The sequence below is a fragment of the Lynx canadensis genome, chromosome C1 (assembly GCF_007474595.2).
Source record: "Lynx canadensis isolate LIC74 chromosome C1, mLynCan4.pri.v2, whole genome shotgun sequence".
NCBI classification, from domain to species: Eukaryota; Metazoa; Chordata; class Mammalia; order Carnivora; family Felidae; genus Lynx; species Lynx canadensis.
The window spans coordinates 40,385,509-40,408,944 of NC_044310.1; the positions used below are offsets into that span (position 1 = coordinate 40,385,509).

The 23,436-nt window shown below is 37.1% G+C and overlaps 1 protein-coding gene across 5 annotated transcripts in view; it reads right to left on the bottom strand.

Moving 5' to 3' along the window:
- The window catches only part of FAF1 (Fas associated factor 1), a 529,019-nt gene that overhangs the window by 460,245 nt on the left and 45,338 nt on the right, over window positions 1–23,436 (bottom strand). Inside the window, exon 1 of one of the 5 annotated variants that reach the window (XM_030328130.1) lies at window positions 8,373–8,392. The exons of 3 other annotated variants lie outside the window; for them this stretch is intronic. The gene's annotated coding sequence lies outside the window, so the exon portion shown is untranslated. Of the gene's footprint in view, window positions 1–7,315; window positions 7,337–8,372; window positions 8,393–23,436 lie in introns of those variants that run through there. One more of the 5 variants, XM_030328129.1, reaches the window with a different exon arrangement.

Here is a 23,436-nt window from a genome sequence, read left to right on the forward strand (position 1 = left end):
GCTCAAAGAATCCATAACAAAGAGCTAATGGGAACCAAAATGACAATGTGTCAACAAACAAAGACTATCAATAAAGACATACAAATCACTTTAAAAGAACCCAAGGAAAAAAAAATCTGGGCTGAAAAGTACAATAACTGAAACGAAAAGTTACTACAGGGTTTTGATAGCAAATCTTGAGGAGGCAGAAGAAAGAATAGAGAACTGGAAGGTAGTTCAAATGCAATTATCCAATCTGGGAAGCACGAAGAAAAATGAACAGAGCTGAAGAGATAAGTGAGACCCACCAAATACACCAACACATGCATAACAGGAAGTTCCAGAAGGAGAAGAAATAAAGAGGCAGAAAGAATATTTTAATAATGGCTAAAACTTAATTAAATTTGGTAAAAGACTTGGGGCGCCTGGGTGGCTCAGTCGGTTAAGCGTCCAACTTCAGCTCAGGTCATGAATTCGCGGTCCGCGAGTTCAAGCCCGTGTCGGGCTCTGGGCTGATGGCTCAGAGCCTGGAGCCTGCTTCCGATTCTTTGTCTCCCTCTCTCTCTGCCCCTCCCCTGTTCATGCTGTGTCTCTCTCTGTCTCAAAAATAAATAAACGTTAAAAAAAAAATTTTTTTTTAATAAAAAAAAAAATTTGGTAAAAGACTTAATAAACTACACATTCAAAATGTTCAAGAGATTCCTAAAAGGATAAACGCAAAGACATCCATACCAAAACACATTACAATCAAGCTATCAAAACTCAAAAAGAGGGGTACCTGGGTGGCTTAGTCGGTTGAACATCTGACTTCGGCTCAGATCATGATCTCATGGTTCGTGGGTTCAAGCCCCGCACCAGGCTCTGTGCTGACAGCTCAGAGGCTGGAGCCTGTTTCAGACTCTGTGTATGCCTCGTTCTCTGCCCCTCCCCCACTCGCACTCTGTCTCCCTCTGTCTCAAAAATAAACATTAAAAAAATTTAAAAAAAAAACAACTCAAAAAGAATCATGAAAGGAGAGAGAACTTCATCTACAAGGGACCTCCCAATAAGATCAACAGCTAATTTCTCAACAGAAATTATAAATGCCAAAAAGCAGTAGGATGACTTATTTAAAGCAAAACAAAAACAAAAACAAGAAAAACCATCCTTTAACATTAAATGAAAGGGGCACCTAGTGTGGCTCAGTCAGTTAAGAGGACGACTTCAGCTCAGGTCATGATTTCACAGTTCGTGAGTTACAACTCCACATCGGGCTCTGTGCTAACAGCTCAGAGCCTGGAGCCTAATTTGGATTCTGTGTCTCCCTCGCTCTCTGTGCCTCCCCCACTTATGCTCCTGTCTCTCTCTCTCAAAAATGAATGAACATTTAAAAAATTTAGTATATGGGGCGCCTGGGTGGCGCAGTCGGTTAAGCGTCCGACTTCAGCCAGGTCACGATCTCGCGGTCTGTGAGTTCGAGCCCCGCGTCGGGCTCTGGGCTGATGGCTCAGAGCCTGGAGCCTGTTTCCGATTCTGTGTCTCCCTCTCTCTCTGCCCCTCCCCCCGTTCATGCTCTGTCTCTCTCTGTCCCAAAATAAATAAACGTTGAAAAAAAAAAATTTTAAAAATTTAGTATATATAAATAAATAATAAATGTAATTATATAGGCAAAAGCCAGTATTATTATATTTTTGGTTTATAACTTTTTTCTACATTACTTAAGAAACAAATGCATAAACAAGATTATAAATTGACATTAATGAACACAAAATGTATAAATTGACACTAATGAGCACAGAATGTATAAAGATGTAAGGTGGAATAACAACATGAAGAGGGAGCGATGGAGCTGTATAGGAGCAGAGTTTTTGTATGCTACTGAAGGTAAGCTGGTATTAATTCAAAACAGATTGTTATAATATGGAGAGGCTATTTATAATCCCTAGAGTAGCCACTAAGAAAATAACTAAAAAACACACAGAAAAAGGGATGAGAAAGGAAACAAAACAGTACAGTACCAAAAAGTCAAGTAACCAAAAAGGAGACAATAATGAAGGAATTCAGGAAACTGAGAAAAAAAGAATGACACACAGAAAACAAACAGCAAACTAGCCAAACTAAATGCACCCTTATCAGTAATTATTGATTAAACTCTCCAATTAGAAGTCAGAGATAGGCAGAATGGATAAAAAAGACATGATCCAACTATAGGCTATCTATAAAAGACTCACTTCAAAATCCAAAGATATAAAAGGTGAAAAGTGAAAGGACAGAAAAATATGTGCAATTAGTAACCAAAAGAAAGGATGGCTCACGATATTAATATCAGATAAAGCAGACTTTAAGTCAAAAATTTTCATAAGAGAAAGAACTGATAAAAGAACAATACATCAAGAAGATATAAAAATAAGAAATACATACATACCTAATAACAGAGTCTCCAAAATACATGAAGAAAAAATTGACAAAATTGAAAGGAGAAATGCAATTCTACAGAAACACTTGGAGATATCAATACCATACTTTCAATAAAGGACAGAATTAAACAGAACATCAATAAGGAAATAGAGGAATTGAAATATAGTTATTAAGTGACTAGATTTAACATTTATAGGACACTCTACCCAAAACAACACAAATACATATTTTCTTAAGTGCAAATGGAACATTCTCTAGGAAAGAATATATAAAAACAAGTTTCAATGAATTCTGGAAGATAGAAACCATAAAAAGTATCTTTCTATGACCAAAAGGGAACTTACACCTGTAAATATCTTATTAAAAAGAAGATTAAAATAAATAACTTAACATCACACCTTAAGGAACAGAAAAAGAACTAAACCCAAAGCCACTAAAAGGAAGAAAGTAATAAAAATATGAGACTAATAGCAGAAAAAACAATAAGGAAAATCAACAAAATCAAAGACTGTTCAAAAAGATTAACAAAATTGACAAATGTTTAGACTGGCCAAGAAAAAAAGAGAGAAGACTCAAATTACTAAAACCAGAAGTGAAAGCAGGGATGTTACTACTGACCTTACAAAAGTAAAAGTATGAAAATAATACTATGAATAATTATATGTCACCAAATTAGATAACCTACATGAAATGAAAGAAATTCCTAGAAACATACTATCTACCAAAACTCGACTCAAGAAAAAACAGAATTCAAATGGACTTATAACAAATAAAGAGATTGTATCAGTAATCAAAGTCTCCTATAAGAAAAGCCAAGGACCTGATGGCTTCACTGCTAGATTCTACCAATTATATAAAAAAGAATTAACACCAATCCTATAAATCATCCCCAAAGGGGCACCTGGGTGGCTCAGTCGGTTGGGCGTCCGACTTTAGCTTAGGTCATGATCTCGCAGTTTGTGAGTTCCAGCCCCACGTCGGGCTCTGTGCTGACAGCTCGGAGCCTGGAGCCCGCTTCAGATTCTGTGTCTCCCTCTCTCTCTGCCCCTCCCTCACTTCTGCTCTCTGTCTCCCCAAAATGAGTAAATGTTAAAAAAAATTTTTTTTAGGGGCGCCTGGGTGGCGCAGTCGGTTAAGCGTCCGACTTCAGCCAGGTCACGATCTCGCGGTCCGGTCCGTGAGTTCGAGCCCCGCGTCGGGCTCTGGGCTGATGGCTCAGAGCCTGGAGCCTGTTTCCGGTTCTGTGTCTCCCTCTCTCTCTGCCCCTCCCCCATTCATGCTCTGTCTCTGTCCCAAAAATAAATAAACGTTGAAAAAAAAAATTAAAAAAAAAAAAAATTTTTTTTAAATCATCCCCCAAAAACCAAAGAGGGGACACTTCCTAAGTCATTCTGTGAGGTCAGAAGCATCCTAATAATGACGTCAGATAAACAGAGCACTAAAAAAAAAAACACAGACCAACATCCATTGCGGATATAAATGAAAAAAATTCTCAACAAAATAACAGCAAACCAGAACCAGCTACATATTAAGAGAGGACTTATCCCAGGATTGCAAAAGTGATTCAACACAGAGGAATCATTATACCACATATACAGACTGAAGGAAGAGCAAAACAAAACAAAACAAAAATATCAGCTCAAATGATGCAGGAAAAGTATTTCAAAAATCCAACAACCTTTTCATGATAAAAACACATAAATTATGAACTTTTGGGAAACTTTTTTTTTTAAGTTTATTTATTTTTTGAGAGAGAGAGCGCGCGACATAGAATCTGAAGCAGGCTCCAGGCTGTAAGCTATCAACGCACAGCCTGACACAGGACTCGAACCCATGAGGCGTAAGATCAGGACCTGAGCCGAAGTTGAACGCTTAACCGAATGAGCCACCCAGGCACCTCTTGAGGGGAACTTCTTCAACATAAAATATATTTATGCAGAACCCAAAACTAACAGCATACTCGATGAAACACTAAAAACCTTTACCCTAAGATTAAGAACAGGATAAGAAAGCCCACTTTTGCCACTTCTATGTAACATTATATTTGAAATCCTAGCCAGATTAGGCAAGAAAAATAATAAAACACATCAGAACTGGAACAGAAGAAGTAAAACTATCCCTATTCCCAAATAATATGATCTTAAACATAGAAAATCCTCAGGGCTTCACACACACACACACACACACACACACACACACACACACACACAAAGTTGTAGGATAAAAAATCAACACACAAAACTTAGTTGTATTTCTATACACTAGCAATGAATAATTGGGAAAGAATATTAAGAAAATAATTCCATTTGTGATATAGACTAAATGAATAAAAATACAGAAATAAATTTAACGAAGGAAACACTGACAACTGCTCAAAGAAATTTTAAAATACCTAAATCAGTGAAAACACATCCAATATTCATGGATTGGAAGACTTACTATCATTAAGAGGACCATACTACCCAAAGAAATGTACAGATTCAATGCAATCTCTATCAAAATTCCAACAGCCTTTTTTGTAAAACGGAAAAGCTGATCCTCAATTTCAAAGAGAACTGCAAGGGACCAATAAGAGTGAAAAAAATCTTGGGGGAAGGGAGGGGGGAATCAAAGTCAAAAGACAATTCCTGATTTCGAAGCTTACTATAAAGCTACAGTATCCACTGTGATACTAAGACAGGCATACAGAACAATATAATGTAACTGAGAGTCCAGAAATAAACCTATATACATATATAGCCAATTGATTTTTTTCAATGTTTATTTATTTTTGAGAAAGAGAGAGTACAAGCAAGGAAGGGGCAGAGTGAGAGAGGGACATACAGAATCTGAAGCAAGTTCCAGGCTCTGAGCTGTCAGCACAGACCCCGACGCGGGGCTTCAACTCATGAACGTGAGATCATGACCTAAGCTGAAACTGGACATTTAACTGACTGAGCCACCCAGGCACCCCTATAGCCACCTGACTTTTGAAAAGGGTGCCAAACAATTCAATAGGAAAAGAACACTCCATTCATCAAACAGTGCTGAGACAGGATGCCTGGGTGGCTCAACTGGTTGAGCAGCCAACTCTTGACTTTGGCTCAGATAGTAATCTCAGGGTCGTGGGATCAAGCTTCACATTGGGCTCTGCACTGAACATGGAGCCTGCTTAAGATTCTTCCTCTCTCTCTCTTTCTCTTTCTCTCTCTTCTCTCTCTCTCTCTCTCTCTTTCTCTATCTGACCCTCTCCCCCACTCATGCTTTCTCTCTAAAATTAAAAAAAATATATGTTTCTTCCAAAAAACAAAAAACAGTGCTGAGACAACTGGATACCCACATGCAAAATAATAAATTTGGACCTCTGCTTCACACCATATATACAACAATGAACTCAAAATTGATTAAATTACTCAAAATAGAAGAGTTAAATTTTAAGTCTTAGAAAAAACTGTAAGGGTAAATATCCATGACCTTGTGTTTGGTAATGGATTCTTAAATGTGACATCAAAAGCATGAGCAACAAGAGAAAACGCATATACTGCATTTCATCAAAATTAAAAATATGTGTGCATCAAAGGGCATTGCTGAGAAAAAAAAACAGCAATCTACATAATGGGAGGGAATATCTGCAAATCGTAGGTCTAATAAGGGTTTAGTTATCCAGATTATATAAAGAACACTTAAAAACTCAAACACAAGAACACAATTTGATCTTAAAATGGGCTAAGAACTTAACATATTTCTCCAAAGGTACACAGATAACCAACAAGCACAAAAAAAGATGCTCAATATCACCAACCATTAGGGAAATTGAAATCAAAAGCGCAATGAGCACCACTTCACACCTCCGAACATGGTTGTAATTAAAAATAAATAAGGGGCGCCTGGGTGGCGCAGTTGGTTAAGCGTCCGACTTCAGCCAGGTCACGATCTCGCGGTCCGTGAGTTCGAGCCCCGCGTCAGGCTCTGGGCTGATGGCTCAGAGCCTGGAGCTTGCTTCCGATTCTGTGTCTCCCTCTCTCTCTGCCCCTCCCCCGTTCATGCTCTGTCTCTCTCTGTCCCAAAAATAAATAAACGTTGAAAAAAAAAATTAAAAAAATAAAAAATAAAAATAAATAAATATAGGGGCACCTGGGTGGCTCAATCAGTTAAGCGTTGAACTTTGGCTCTGGACATGACCTCACAGCACAAAGGCTCATGAGTTCAAGCCCGACATCAGGCTCTGTGCTGACAGCTAAGAGCCTGGAGCCTGCTTTGGATTCTGTGTTCCTCCCTCGCTCTGCCCCTCCCCCACTCATGCTCTGTGTGTGTGTCTCTCTCTCTCAGGAATAAATAAATGTTACAAAAATTAAAATAAATAAATAAATAAAATTTTAAAAACAGAAAATAACAAATGTTTGGAAAGACATGGAGAAACTGGATGCCTCACACACTGCTAATGACACAGTAAAATGGTTCTGCTGCAGAGAAGAGTTTGGTGGCTCCTTAGAAACTTAAACAAAGGAGGAGCCAAGATGGTGGAACAGCATGGAAGCTTTTTGTGTGTCTCGCATCCATGAAATACAGCCACCAACACTAAACCATTCTACACACCTAAAAAACTGATTGGAGGATTAACACAACAATCTGCAAAACCTGAACCACAGAATTCAGCAAGTACGTGGGGTGGAGAGGTGAATTTGGGGTGCAAGAAGCCGCGAAAAGTAGGGAACCGCTTTTGAAGGTGGAGAGAGGATGGAGACTGGGGGGGAACCATACTGGAAAAGCACCCCTTTTGGGGAGGGTGCTTTTCCAGTATGCTCCCCCCCTCACCAAAAGCAGTTGAAGAGAAAGTGGAAAATTGGAAATAGCCACAGGGACTAAACTACAAAGGGAGAAATGAGAAAGGAGAGGGCTTAAATTCCATTAAGACTGTCAACAAGGGGAGCGCAAAAGCTGCAACTCCTCAGATCGATACCTGGTGGTGCTCTGGTGGGAAAGGCGAATCCTCAGGAACAGAGTGGGGTCCGGGAGGTTCTCGGGCCACACAGGGAAAAGAGGTTCCACTGCTGGAAGGACATTTGGTAGAGACTGTTGAAGCCACCTGGTCCCAGTAGACCCCAGAAGGCGGCCACATTCACTGGTGCTGGGACAAGGTCATTCAGGGCAAAGCCTGGTGCCAGATGTGTGTTGTGATTTTCCATAATCCCTGAAACGCTGCTGCTACGCTGTCTCGTGAACTTTTTCTGGGGTGGGCTGGCACCTGGCCGCAGTCTCAGGGCACCAGTAACAGCAGGGTCCAGTGGGTATTCCTGGGTGCATCTGACATTCGGCCATTCCTCATTCAGCCATTGTTTGGTGAGACCCTCCCGCAGAGGGGCGGAATGTATCAAAGCCACAGCCCTACAGAAGTAAGGGGCCAGGGAAAACAGCCCCATCAGAGACAAAACTCGGGAGAGACGTACTGCCTGGGGCCTGGTCACAGAGAGTGAAAAAGCAGGGAGTGGACAAGAGCTAAAGACAGGATGGGTGCGCGATTGCTGATCCAGGAGAACAGACTGGGTAGCTGGGTGGACCATTTTCACCGCTCCTGCACATGCGCATACACACCTACAAGCACCACAACATTCCACCCAGTAGGCTAGCAGCTCCATCTAGTGGAGAGTGGAGCTGTTGCACTGAGCCCCACCCAACTGGGCCAACCACGCTCTTCAAGAACACAAGTCTCACCACTGGCTTAATTTATGGAATATAAAGAGCTACACAGACTGACTTCTAGGGGAAAACGAGACACTTTCCGTCCTACTTCAATCTGTTAGCGGGTTCATCTATTCAATTTTCTTTCTTTTTTCTTTCATTTTCCTTTTTCTCTTTTACAATTCTTTTTCTTGAATATAGAAACAAAAAAATTCATTTTTTAAAAATTTTTATTAAAACTTTCTCTATTTTTATTACTATATTTTTTACTTTTGTGTAAATTTTTTCAAATTCTACTTTACTTCCATCATTGTTTTAGTCTACTTCAGTGTACTCACCTTCTCAAATTTTCAAACAATTTCTCCTTTTCTTTTCTTTTTCTTTCTTGTTTCTTTCCTTTTTCTCAAATGCAGAAAGAGAAAAACTTCATTTTTACTTTCAACTTCTATAGAAAATATTTTTATTTATGTTTTTTTACTATATTTTTTGCTTCTATGTAAATTTTTTCAAAATCTATTTTACTTCCATCATTTTATTCTAGTCTATTACAGTATACTCAGTTTCTCAAATTATCAAACGATTTTTTCTTTTTTTTCGTTTTTTAATCTTTTTTCTCTTTTTCATTCCTTTTCCGTTTCTTATACAGAAAATGAAAAAATTCATGTTTATCTTTTTAATTTTTATTCAAAATATTTTTCTTTAATTTTTTCTACTATATTCTTTACTTTTGTGAATATATTTTTAAATTCTATTTTCAAATTCTATTTTACCCCCATCATCTCACACTAGTCTACTTCAGTGTATTCATTTTTTCAAATTTACAAACGATTTCCTTTTTTTCTCTCCTCCCACTTTTTTTTCTCTAATTTGTCAAACCACTTTCAACACCCAGACCAAAACACACCTAGGACCTAGCATCATCTATACGATTTTTGTGTGTGTATCTTTTTAATTCTTAATTTTAATTCTTTTTTTAATTTCAATTTTTCTACCTCATTAGTTCCTTTTCTCCCTTCAAAATGACAAAACGAAGGAATTCACCCCAAAAGAAAATGCATGAATAAATGACAGCCAGGGACTTAATCAACACAGATACAAGCAAGATGTCTGAACCAGAATTTAGAAGCATGATAATAAGAATACTAGCTGGAGTCGAAAATAGATTAGAATGCCTTTCTACAGAGATAAAAGAAGTAAAAACTAGTCAGAATGAAATACAAAATGCTATAACTGAGCTGCAATCATGGATGGATGCAGCAGTGGCAAGGATGGATGAGGCAGAACAGAGAATCAGCGATATAGAGGACAAACTGATAGAGAATAACAAAGCAGAAAAAAAGAGGGAGATTAAGGCAAAAGAGCACGATTTAAGAATTAGAGAAATCAGTGACTCATTAAAAAGGAACAACATCAGAATCATAGGGGTCCCAGAGGAGGAAGAGAGAGAAATTGGGGTAGAAGGGTTATGTGAGCAAATCATAGCAGAAAACTTTCTTAACCTGGGGAAAAACAGAGACATCAAAATCCAGGAAGCACAGAGGACCCCCATAGATTCAACAAAAACCAACCATCAACAAGGCATATCATAATCAAATTCACAAAATACTCAGGCAAGGAGAGAATCATGAAAACAGCAAGGGAAAAAAAGTCCCTAACATACAAGGGAAGACAGATCAGGTTTGCAGCAGAACTATCCACAGAAACTTGGCAGGCCAGAAAGGAGTGGCAGGATATATTCAGTGTGCCGAATCAGAAAAATATGCAGCCAAGAATTCTTTATCCAGCAAGGCTGTCATTCAAAATGGAAGGAGAGATTAAAAGTTTCCCAGACAAACCAAAATTAAAGGAGTTTGTAACCACTAAACATCCCTGCATGAAATTTTAAGGGGGACTCTCTGAGGGGAGAAAAGAATAAAAAATGTATACAAAATAAATGAATACCAACAGCAACAAGAATTAGAAAGGACCAGACAACACCACCAGAAACTCCAACTCGACAAGGATCATAATGGCAATCAATTCATATCTTTCAGTACTCACTCTAAACGTCAATGGACTCAATGCTCCAATCAAAAGACATAGGGTAACAGAATGGATAAGAAAACAAGATCCATCTATATGCTGTTTACAAGACACCCACTTTACACCTAAAGACACCTTCATATTGAAAGTAAGGGGATGGAGAACCACCTATCATGCTAATGGTCAACAAAAGAAGCCAGAGTAGCCATACTTATATCAGACAATCCAGACTTTAAAATAAAGACTGTATCGAGAGATGCAGAAGGGCATTATATCATAATCAAGGGATCCATAGACCAAGAAGACCTAACAATTGTAAACATTTATGCGCCAAATGTGGCAACACCCAAATATATAAACCAATTAATCACAAACATAAAGAAACTCATCGACAGTAATACCATGATAGTAGGAGACTTCAACACCCCACTCACAGCAATGGACAGATCATCTAATCAAAACATCAACAAGGAAACAATGGCTTTGAATGACACACTGGACCAGATGGACTTAACAGATATATTCAGAACATTTCAGCCTAAAGCAGCAGAATATACATTCTTCTCCAGTGCACATGGAACGTTCTCCAGAAGAGACCATGTACTGGGACACAAATCGGCCCTCAGCAAGTACAAAAAGATCAAGATCATATCCTGCATATTTTCAGACCACAACACTATGAAACTCGAAATCAACCACAAGAAAAAAATTGGAAAGGTAACAAATACTTGGAGACTGAAGAACATCCTACTAAAGAATGAATGGGCTAACCAAGCAGTTAAAGAGGACATTAAAAAGTATATGGAAGCCAATGAAAATGTTAACACCACAACCCAAAACCTCTGGGACGCAGCAAAGGAGGTCATAAGAGGAAAGTATATAGCAATCTAGGCCTTCCTAAAGAAGGAAGAAAGATCTCAGATACAACCTAACCTTATGCCTTAAGGAGCTGGAAAAAGAACAGCAAATAAAACCCAAAACTGGCAGAAGACAGGAAATAATAAAGATGAGAGCAGCAATTAATGCTATCGAAACCAAAAACACAGTAGAACAGATCAATTAAACCAGAAGCTGGTTCTTTGAAAGAATTAACAAAATTGATAAACCCCTAGCCAGTTTGATCAAAAAGAAAAAGGAAAGGACCTAAATAAATAAAATCAAGAATGAAAGAGATCAAAAACAACACAACAGAAATAAAAACAATAAAAAGAGAATACTATGAACAACGATATGTCAATGAACCAGGTAATCTGAAAGAAATGGACAAACTCCTAGAAACATACATACTACAAAACTGACACAGGAGGAAATAGAAAATTTGAACAGACCAACAACCAGTAAGGAAACCCAATTAGCAATAAAAAATTTGCCAAAAAATCAGAGTCCAGGTCCAGATGGCTTTCCAGGGGAATTCTATCCAAACATTTAAAGAAGAGTTAACACCTATTCTCTTGAAACTGTTCCAAAAAATAGAAATGGAAGGAAAACTTCCAAACTCTTTCTATGAAGCCAGCATTACCTTGATTCCAAAACCAGACAGAGACTCCACTAAAAAGGAGAACTACAGACCAATTTCCCTGATGAACAGGGATGCAAAAATCCTCAACAAGGTATTAGCCAACTGGCTCCAACAATACATTAAAAAAATTATTCATCACGAGCAAGTGGGGTTTATACCTGGGATGCAGGGCTCGTTCAATATCTGCAAAACAATTAACGTGATTCATCACATCAATAAAAGAAAGGACAAGAACCATATGATCCTCTCAATAGATGCAGAAAAAGCATTTGACAAAATACAGCATCCTTTCTTGATAAAAACCCTCAAGAAAGTAGGGATAGAAGGAGCATACCTCGAGATCATAAAAGCCATATATAAACGACCCAATGCTAATATCATCCTCAATGGGGAAAAACTGAGAGCCTTCCCCCTAAGGTCAGGAACAAGGCAGGGATGCCCACCCTCACCAATGTTATTCAACATAGTATTGGAGGTCTTAGCCTGTGCAATCAAACAACACAAAGAAATAAAAGGCATCCAAATCGGCCACAAGAAGGGCAAACTTTCATTCTTCGCAGATGACATGATACTCGATATGGAAAACCCAAAAGATTCCACCAATAAACTGCTAGAACTGATTCATGAATTCTGCAAAGTTGCAGGATATAAAATCAATGCACAGAAATCGGTTGCATTCCTATACACCAACAATGAAGCAACAGAAAGAGAAATCAAGGAATCGATCCCATTTACAGTTGCACAAAAAAACCCATTAAATACCTAGGAATACATCTAACCAAAGAGGTGAAAAATCTATACACTGAAAACTATAGGAAGCTTATGAAAGAAATTGAAGAAGTCACAAAAAAATGGAAAAAGATTCCATGCACCTGGATAGGAAGAACAAATAGTGTTAAAATGTCGATACTACCCAAAGCAATCTACACATTCAATGCAATCCCTATCAAAGTAACACCAGCATTCTTCACAGAGCTAGAACAAATAATCCTAAACTTTGTATGGAACCAGAAATACCCCGAATAGCCAAAGCAATCTTGAAAAAGAAAACCAAAGCAGGAGGCATCACAATTCCAGACTTCAAGCTATACTACAAAGCTGTAATCATCAAGACAGTATGGTATTGGCACAAGAACAGACATTCAAATCAATGGAACAGAATAGAGAACCCAGAAATGGACCCACAAACGTATGGCCAACTAATCTTTGACAAAGCAGGAAAGAATATCCAATGGAATAAAGACAGTCTCTTCAGCAAGTGGTGCTGGGAAAACAGGACAGTGATATGCAGAAAAATGAACCTGGATCACTTTCTTACACCATACACAAAAATAAACTCAAAACGGATGAAAGACCTCAATGTAATACAGGAAGCCATCAAAACCCTCGAGGAGAAAGGAGGCAAAGACCTCTTTGATCTTGGCCGCAGCAACTTCTTACTCAACACGTCTCTGGAGGCAAGGGAAACAAAAGCAAATATGAACTCTGGAACCTCCTCAAACTAAAAAGCTTCTGCACAGCAAAGGAAACAATCAACAAAACTAAAGGGCAACTGACAGAATGGGAGAAGATATTTGCAAATGACATATCAGATAAAGGGTTATTATCCAAAATCTGTAAAGAACTTATCACACTCAACACCCAAAAAACAAATAATCCAGTGAAGAAATGGGCAAAAGACATGAATAGACACTTTTCCAAGGAAGGACATACAGATGGCCAACCGACACATGAAAAAATGGTCAACATCACTCATCATCAGAGAAATACACATCAAAACCGCAATGAGATACCACCTTACACCTGTCAGAATGGCTAACATTAACAACTCAGGCAACAACAGATGTTGGCAAGGATCCAGAGAAAGAGGATCTCTTTTGCATTGTTGGTGGCAATGCAATGGTGCAGCCACTCTGGAAAACAGTATGGAGGTTCCTTAAAAAACTAAAAATAGAACTACCCTATGACCCAGCAATTGCACTACTAGGCATTTATCCAAGGGATACAGGTGTGCTGTTTCTAAGTATGGAAAGAGCCCAAATGTCCATCGATGGATGAATGGATAAAAAAGATGTGGTATATATATATAATGAAGTCTTACTCGGCAATCAAAAAGAATGAAATCTTGCCATTTGCAACTATGTGGATGGAACTGGAGGGTATTATGCTAAGTGAAATTAGTCAGAGAGACAAACATCATATGATTTCACTCATATGAGGACTTTAAGAGAGAAAACAGATGAACATATGGGAAGGGAAACAAAAATAATATAAAAACAGAGAGGAGGACAAAACAGAAGACACTCATAAATATAGAGAACAAACTGAGGGTTGCTGGAGGTTTTGTGGGAGGGGGGATGGGCTAATTGGGTAAGGGGCATTAAGGAATCTACTCCTGAAATCATTGCTTCACTATATACTAATTTAAATGTAAATTTTAAAAAATAAAAAATTAAGCTAAATTACAAAAAAAAAAGGAATAACACATGCTACAACATACATAAACCAGGAAAATATTATGTGAGGATCAGCCAGACACAAAGGGAAATATACTGTATGATTCCACTTGTATGAGGTAGTCAGAATAGGTAAATTCACAGAGCCAGGAAACGGAACAGACATTTCTAGGGACTAGGGGGAGAAAAGTAGACATGGTTGTTTAATGGGTACAGTATTTCTGTTTGCAATGATAACAAAAATTCTAGAATTAAATACTGGTGATGGCCAATACTGTGAATGCACTAAATGCCCCCTGAATTGTACATTCAAGATTAGCTAAAGTGGTAAATTTTATGTAATGTATAATTTGCCACAATTTAAAAAAAGAGAAAGAAAAAAAGATAAAGCTCTTTCCTCCTTGAATTACTTTAATAACTTTATTGCAACTCAATTACATGTGTGAATCCATTTATGGACTCTATTGTGTTATATTCATCTAAATGTCTACTCTTCTGCCAATAAGGATACTATATTTACATTAAATCTTTAAAAAGGATAGTATAAGTACTTCACCTTTGCTGTTTTTTTGGTTCAGTTTTTTTGTTTTGTTTTTTTTGACTATTTTAGGGCTCTTCTTCTCCATATAAATTTAGGATCAGTTTGTCAATTGCTGCCCAAATAGTCATGTAGGATTTTGACTAGGATTGCAGAGACTCTATAATTAATTTGAGGAGACCAGGTATCCTAACAATACAGAGACTTCTGATGCATAAAAATCTATCCATTTAAAAAAAATTTTAAAGTTTATGTATTTATTTTGAGAGAGAGAGAACATGCACATTAGGGGGTAGTGAGAAGGAGAGGGAGAATCCCAAGCAGGATCCACATTGTCAGCACACAGCCCAATTTAGGGCTCAATCCCACAAACCATGAGATCATGACCTGAGCCGATTGAGCCACCCAGGTACCCCACATCTATCCATTTAATTTAGGCTTTATTTTCTCAGAACTACTTACCTCATACATGTCTTAATTTATTTCTAATGTTTTTTTAATGCTACTCTAAGTGGTGTTTTTAATTTTTTAAAAATTCTTTTATAAAGCATGTATTGATTTACTTTAGTTTTTCCTGTAGATTTCTTATTTTAACTGCACGAAACCATGTCATATAATAAAGATACTTCTTCCTTTTCAGTTTAAAACTTGAAGTCTTTCACTTCTTTTCTTTGACTTATTGCACTGGACAGAATTTCCAGTAAAATGCTAACTAAACATGATTAGAGCAAACATTCTTGCCCTTGTCTTGGGAGAAAGCATTCAATCTAACTATGATATTAGCTGTTGATTTTACGTATACTCTTCATCAGGTTGAGATTCCCTTCTATTCACAGTTTCCTAAGAATTTTTACCATTACTCGGTGCTGTATTTTGCCAAATATCTTCCTGTATTTATTGAGGTGATCATATGAATTTCTGCCTTAAACCTATTAATATGGTGAATTCCACTGACGGACTTTAAAATGATAAATCAATCTTATATTTTTCAGATAAGCCCCATTCAGTCAGGATATATTATCTTCTTTCTATGTCCCTGGATTCAACAGCTAATATTTTAAAGATTGTCACCTCTATGTTCATGAGGATTTTGGTCTATAATTTTCTTTTCCTATGTCTTTGATTTGAGTACAAGGGTAACACTGTTCTCATCTATTTTCTGAAATAGAATTGGTATTTTTTCAGAGCACCTGGGTGGCTTAGTTGGTTAAGTGACTGACTCTTGATTTCGGCTCAGGTCATGATCTCACAGTTCATAAGTTTGAGATGCACATCAGGTTCCATGCTGACAGCACAGAATCTTCTTGGGATTCTTTCTCTCCCGCTCTCTGCCCCTCCCTGTTTATGCTCTTTTTCTTTCTCAAAATAAATAAACAAAACTAAAAAAAAAATGGTATTTTTTCATCCTTAAACTGTTTGACAAAATCCACCAGTGATTTGTGCCTAAAGTTTTCTCAAGGAAAGTTTTTAATCATCAATTTACTTTTAAAAATTGTTGTAAGGGCACCTGGGTGGCTCAGTCGGTTAAGCTTCTGACTCTTGATTTTGACTCAGGTCATGATCTCACGGTTCAAGGGATTGAGCCCGCAAAGGGCTCTGTGCTTCAGTGCAGAGCCTGCTTGGGATTCTCTCTCCCCACATCTCTTTTTTCCCCTTCCCCACTCACTCTCTCTCTCTCTCAAAATAAATACTTAAAAAAAAACCTTTTAGTTGTTATAAAATATTCAAGTGTATTTCTTAATATTGGTAGTATGTATCTTCCTAGTTATTGAATGTAGCAAAAGCTATTCATAATTCTCTCCTAATGTGCTTTTAAGTCTGGAGGATCTATAGTAATTACCTCTCCTTCATTCTTGTTGGAGAATAAAAGAATTATTCATGAAGATGAACAATTATCCCATTACTGATCATTTCTGTATATCAGTCATCATACAATCAAAACATCATACAATCAAAACTTCTTTAATAACCCAGCCAATGGTGTATATTATTGCTAAATGTTTCATATGCACTAAAATAAAACCTGTACTCTTCCATTGTTGTGGAGTACTTCATGAATTTATAACAAATTGAGATTATTATCAGTTCTCAATTAAACCAATTATGTCTAGTTGTTGATAGTTTTCTTCAAATCTTTTCTATCTTCACTGATCCTATTTGTTCTATTAATCATTAAGAGAAGACTGTAGAAATCTCCAGTTATAATTTTGAATTTGTCTATTTCTGCCTTCAGTTCTGCTCATTTTTGCTTATTTTTAATGTATACAAATTTGGAGTATTATCTTCTGGAAGAATTGATTCTCTTATCATTGTAATATGTTCCTTTTATCTTTGGTAATATCCCTTGTCCCAATGTCTAGTTTGATATTCAAACAGCCACTTAAGCTTTTCAATGATAATTTCATAACATAGTTTTTACCGCACTTTTAACATAAATGTTTCTTTATTTAGACAGTGCATTTCTCTTAGCCTAGTGTGGCCTTTTTCACAGTCTGACAATCTCTGGCCTTTTAAATGGTGTATTTAAAACATTTATGTTTAATAAAATATGACTGGGCTTAAGTCTACTACCTTCCTATTTGTTTTCTAATTGCTCCAGTCTGGTAGCTTTTAGTAGTTATTTTTGACTTTGCTATTCAGGCATATGTTTGACTGTCCGGGGGTATTTTTAGAAGTCTGGGACATCCCCCACTTATGAATGTTATCTTTCCCACATAATCTATTCTCCGCTTTTTTTCCTATTTGTCATGTAGCTGCATCTCATTCTAGCCTCTATGTCACATTTTCAATGCTCTCTCTATATTGTGATGATATGCTCCCATTATCTATTTCATTTTTTTAACTATGTAGCTTTCTAATTTACTCATCCATTCATTTTTTTTAATGACTTTCTTTCAGATTCTTTTTAAAATCCATTCTATGCTATTTGTCACTATAATCTGTTCCCGTCTTAGTTCTATTCTCTGTTGCTTTACACATTTTAAACACATGTATTTTAAAATTTGAGATTGTCATTAATTCTCAAGTTGTTAGTTCTTCAGTTTTAGCATCTGCTGACTATAACTGTGGTTTCTCTGTGGCATATAACTTCTGACATTAAGTTCATCTTCAGCATGATTTTCACACTTTGGGTTCAGCTGTGTCCTTATAAAGTGTTTCTTACATTTACCTTGGCTGAAACGTCAGGCATTTCAATACTTCTGGACCAGTTCTTATTCATCTTATTCTGATTTCTTATTTAAATTCAGAGTCTCAATCTTTTGATACAATCTTGTAGTTACAGTTTTTTGAGGATAATGCCTTTTCTACCTATATTCCTATGTGAATGCTCACTTTGTGTACCATGGCCCTGAACTAATGGGTAGAATTTTACCAGGTATTATTTTGGAGATAGGCACCAGGCTTTTAGAGCTCCTTGCTTATACAGGCCTAATGTCTTATCCTTCATCCCCAGGCATAAGGTCAGTGTCTAGCAACATTATATCTATATGCAGTTTAAAAGGGCATTTTTGCCTTCAGCAACTGGCCATTCCAATAGCAGTGATTTCCTTTTTGAGTTCTAGCATCTGAGAACTCTCCTTTCTTGATTTCTAGTTTGAAAACATTTAATTTTTTTGTTGTTACTGTTTTATTTTGTTGGCTGATTTTATTTAGCATTAACAGAGGGTCTTTAGCCCAGTCTTCCACACTTTGAAAATCTATCATCCACTATTTTTCTTTCCTTTTTATAATAAAATTTCTTAAACATACCCTGGTATAACTCCCACCCTTATTTAACAATTTTATTATTTGTCATGTATTTCAAATCCATTTTTTATGTGAGAAAAATTTACAGATAGTTTAAGTCCCTAATCCTTCTCTATTTGATATCCTTTCCTTCTTCCCTCCTGAAGAATCTGAGAGTTACAGCAGCATGTTTTATATTTTTACATTACACATACGAATTCAGACATAAAAGAATATTGTTTTGTGTTTTTAAGGTCTTAGATAAATCTTACGAATCTGAATCAATTCTTTAGTACATTTTATAAAACCAATAGTATGTTTTCTGGTACACATTTCGAATATATGGCTTAATGAGTTTATAAGATATTCACATCTTCAATTTTTCCTGATTTATCAGATTTTTCTTCCAAATCTTCATATTAATTTATATGTCTATCAGATTTCAATGAGAATGTAACCTCAACTGGTCCACATGGTGCCTAGCACATAGATGTTAAATAAATGAATAAATTAATGAAGAGAAGAAAACCTGACTACTGTATGGCTACATGAAATATCACCTTTTTGGTTTCATACATCTTTTCAGTGCATGTACTGTCATTATAACTATACCATTACTTTAGGTCTGATTTGACACACGAGGTCTATTTCAGAAAATACACGTATAAAATGAGTACACCCTTGCATTTTAAATTTTGAAATATTGATTTTTTAGTTTTTAAAATTCTAAGTTTGCAAATGCACTTGCCCTACTGCCTTTCAATTGCTTTCCTGTCTCTCCATTAAGTGACTGGGTGAGAGGAAAATCTTCAAATTTTATATAGCTCTAAGCTTTCAGAAAATTAAAGTCAATTAAAAAAAAGTGCTATGGAGAGATTTTAAACATTATTAACTAAGATATATTTCTATTTAATCTCAAGGGTTAATTTTTCTTGTGAAGAAATAATGTCAAACGAAGGTCAAAAGTTTTCTTAGCAACCAGCTAGAGATAAATTCCTAACACAACATATTGAAACAGACTGCGTTAAGATATTGAAACAACTCTCTCCCCATATCTTTCTCTCATCTTAATGTATTTTATATTAAAATTATAGTTTTAATTACCTTGTTCATATGAGTGCTTTGAGGAGCTCACAAAGGAGGTGATGGCTTACATCAAGAAGATTATGATTCTGAGACTATGGTCTTTGTGACCATCTCAGGCTGGCACAGGGACAATATGCTGACCAGCAACAGCAAGACACATGGGTTCAAAGACTGGAAGACCACTAGGAAAAAAGGGAATGTGGCAAGCATGACACTGCTAGATGTGCTGGATTCCATTACCTCTTCCTTCTACCCCTCAAGCCTGCCCTACCAATAAGCCCTTCAAGGTCATCTACAAGATTGGGGGCATCAGCCCCAAGCCCATGGGCTGAGTGGAATAAGCCTTTGTCAGGCATAGATTAGTAGTGACCTTTGCCCCCTACGACATCACCACACAGGTCAAGTCTCTAGAGACGCATGCAACACAAGGCCCTGCCCAACTACAGCATGGGCATCAATATGAAAAACATGTCAGTGAAGGACATCAGGTGAGACAACAGGCAAAAAGAACAGCCTGCTTTCAGAGGCGAGTAGCTTTGTCTCTCAGATAATCACTCTCAACACTCCTGTCAAATCCCAACCAGCTAGTCACCAGTACTGCCATATGGCCCATATCACCTACAAGTTTGCTGAGTTATAGAAGACAACTAACTGCAGTTCAGGCACGAAGACTGAAGACAACTTAAAGCTTTGAAGTCCAGGGGCACCTGGGTGGTTCAGTTGGGTGAGCGTCTGACTTTGGCGCAGGTGGTGATCCTGTGGCTTGTGAGTTCGAGCCCCACTTCAGGCTCTGTGCTGACAGCTCAGAGCCTGGTGCCTGCCTCGGATTCTGTGTCTCCCTCTCTCTGCCCCTCCCCTGCTCATGCTCTCGCTCTCGCTCTCTCTCTCTCTCGAGTCTCTCTCTCTCAAAAATAAACATTTTTTTAAAAAATTAAGAAAAAAAAAAAAAAAGCTTTGAAGTCCAGGGACTCAGATGGAAAGCTTCTCAAAGTACCTGTCCCTTAGTCACTTTGCTGTGCACGACATGAGGCAAACAATAACTATAGGATCATCAAGGCCATGGAAAAATGATACCTAATAGCTAACAAAGTCACCAACTTGGCCATGAAATCAGCCAAAAAGTGAATGTAACAACTATCTCAAGCCCTTCAAGACTTGGAGCCTATAGCTAGGTATTATTTACAAAGCAATGAGTGCCCACTCTCAAGGACAAGCACCACCACTACATGCAAGCTTTCAGAAGCACACTTTAGCACTGTGGTAAAGAATGTTGACTAAACTATAGGTATGGCAGGCTGAAAAAAAATGGCCTCAAATCTATAGATATTACTTTATAGAGCAAAAGATGTGATTAAATTAAGGGTCTTGAGAGAAGTTTATCCTGGACTATCTAAGTGGACCCAATATGTGATTCTTACAAGACAGAGGCAGAAGGAGTTTTTGAGATAAACACACTCACAAAAGAAGATATGAATACCAATGCAGAGATTAGAGAGTTATGTGCCTATAAACCAAGAAATGCTGACAGAGAGAGTATGGCCCTAGTGACATCATAATTTGGACCTCAGGTATCAGAAACAATGAGAGAAAAAAAATCTGTTGTTTTAAGTCATTAAATTTATGGCAATTTGTTACAGCAGCAATAGGATCTAATACAGTAGGCATATAGTTAGACAAATATTGAGCAAGACTGAGCTATCTATAGAAGGTCACACAAAGTTAGAATTCCTAACTCAAAACTTTAGTTTACAAGGAAATACTATTTAAATATGGTAGGGATTCTTCAGAGAAATTCAAAATGTGAAACCTAGACTCCCTGATTTTCCAACAATGTTGCAAATACCACAAAGAGGTAAAAATTCAAACCAATATTTAATAAGCACTATTTGCCAAGAACACAAGTAACAGGAATATAAACAACTCTGTACATTTTTTAGAAGTAACTAAACAGCAGAAGTTTAACAAGATGTCAAAGTGAACAACATATATAAACACATAAAGTATACACTGTCATGTACACATATTTCTGTTTATTTAATTCATTATCTCCCACTCAACCAACTTCTTTAACAACAGCACCCATCCCTGGTTAGCATTAACCACGGCTTTAAACAAAAAATGATAGGGGCACCCAGGAGGCTCAGACAGTTAAGTGTCTGACTTTGGATCAGGTCATGATCTCACAATTCGTGAGTTTGAAGTCCCACATCAAGCTCTCTGCTATCAGCACAGAGCCCACTTCGGATCCTCTGTCCCCTTCTCTCTCTGCCCCACTCACACTCTCTTCTCTCAAAAATAAATAAGCATTAAAAAAAAATATTTTTGAGATTAAAGTAAGTCCTCTTTAGAGAAAGGCAGTCACATGAGTTGTCATGAAAAAAATCCTCTAGATTCACAGTTAATTCTAGGTAAGGACCAAAAAAATAAAATAAAATCAATCCTTTTTTGCAGCAAAAGATAAAACCTTGAGCAGACTGAAGACATGAAGTTTGCCATGGCCTCCAAGTGAGCTCTTACAAATCACTGACTTCAGAACTGCAAATAGTTAAGATCACAGGCAGAGGTTGTAAGCTATACCTACAATCACTTACTTCCTGAAAGCAAAGGCCTTCCTTCTCTAATCCAGCCAAAGATTTCATTAGCATCTAATTCTCTGTATGAAACCCCTTCCAGGTTAAAATGTCTAGAGGTCTATTATCTTTGGGGTTTTTTTTAACATTGTTGCCATTTTTTTTAAATTTAGGAATTTTATTTTTATTTTATTTTGATAAAACTGATCAGACAGTTCTTCTAAACCATATTTTTATTTTTATTTTTTACTTATTTAAATCCAAGTTAGTGAACATATAGTGTAATAATGATCTCATGAATAGAATTTAGTGATTCATCACTTACATATAACACCCAGTGCCCACCCCAACAAGCGCCCTTCTTAACGCCCATCACCCATTTAGTCCATCCCCGCCCCCCACCTAACATCCTGCCAGCAAACCTTAGTTTGTTCTCTGTATTTAAGAGTCCCTTATGGTTTGCCTCCCTGTTTTTAATCTAATTTTCCTTCCCTTCTCCTATGTTCATCTGTTATATTTCTTAAATTCCACATATGAGTGAAATCATGTAAGTGTCTTTCTCAGACTGGCTTATTTCACTTAGCATAATACAGTCCAGTTCCATCCACATTGTTGTAAATGGCAAGATTTCGTTCTTTTTGAACACCAAGTAATACTTCACTGTGTATATATATATATATATACCACATCTTCTTTATCCATTCATCAATCGACAGACGTCTGAGCTCTTTTCTTACTTTGGCTATTGTCAACAGTGCTGCTTCTGATTGATACAAAATGGTCTTCCTTTTCAAATGACCTCCATTGAGTGATAGTTGTATGAAAACCAAGATATTAAGTACAGTAGTAGAGCAGTCTTTCAGACCCTAGTTTTGGTAAAACCATTCACCCAAATCTCCCTTTAACTATCACTACCACTACTTCTTTTCCTCTCAAAAGCAAATGTTTTTCTTTTGTTTTGTATGACTTTTTTACACAAATGAGAATGCCCCAACCACTGCTGTGAAGAAGCCCAATGTCTGGCAGGGCAAATACATATGTAAGCAAACAGAACTAGAACATGATATACAATCCAACAATCACTCTACTAGGTATTTACCTGAAGAATACAAAAATACTAATTCAAAGGGATACATGCACTTCAGTGTTTATAGCAGCAATATCTACAATAGCCAAACTATGGAAACAGCCCCAAGTGTCCATAAACTGAAGAATGGATACAGAAGATGTGGCATATATATACAATGGAGTATTACCCAGCCATTAAAAAAAAATGAAATCTAAGCCATTTGCAATGACACAGATGGAGCTAGACAGTACAATACTAAGCAAAATAAGTCCATCAGAGAAAGACAAATACCATATGATTTTACTCATATGTGGAATTTAGGAAACAAAACAAATGAGCAAAGGGAAAAAAAGAGAGACAAACCAAGAACCAGAAGGGAGGTAGTTGAGAGGACAAGTTAAATAGGGGATTAAGGA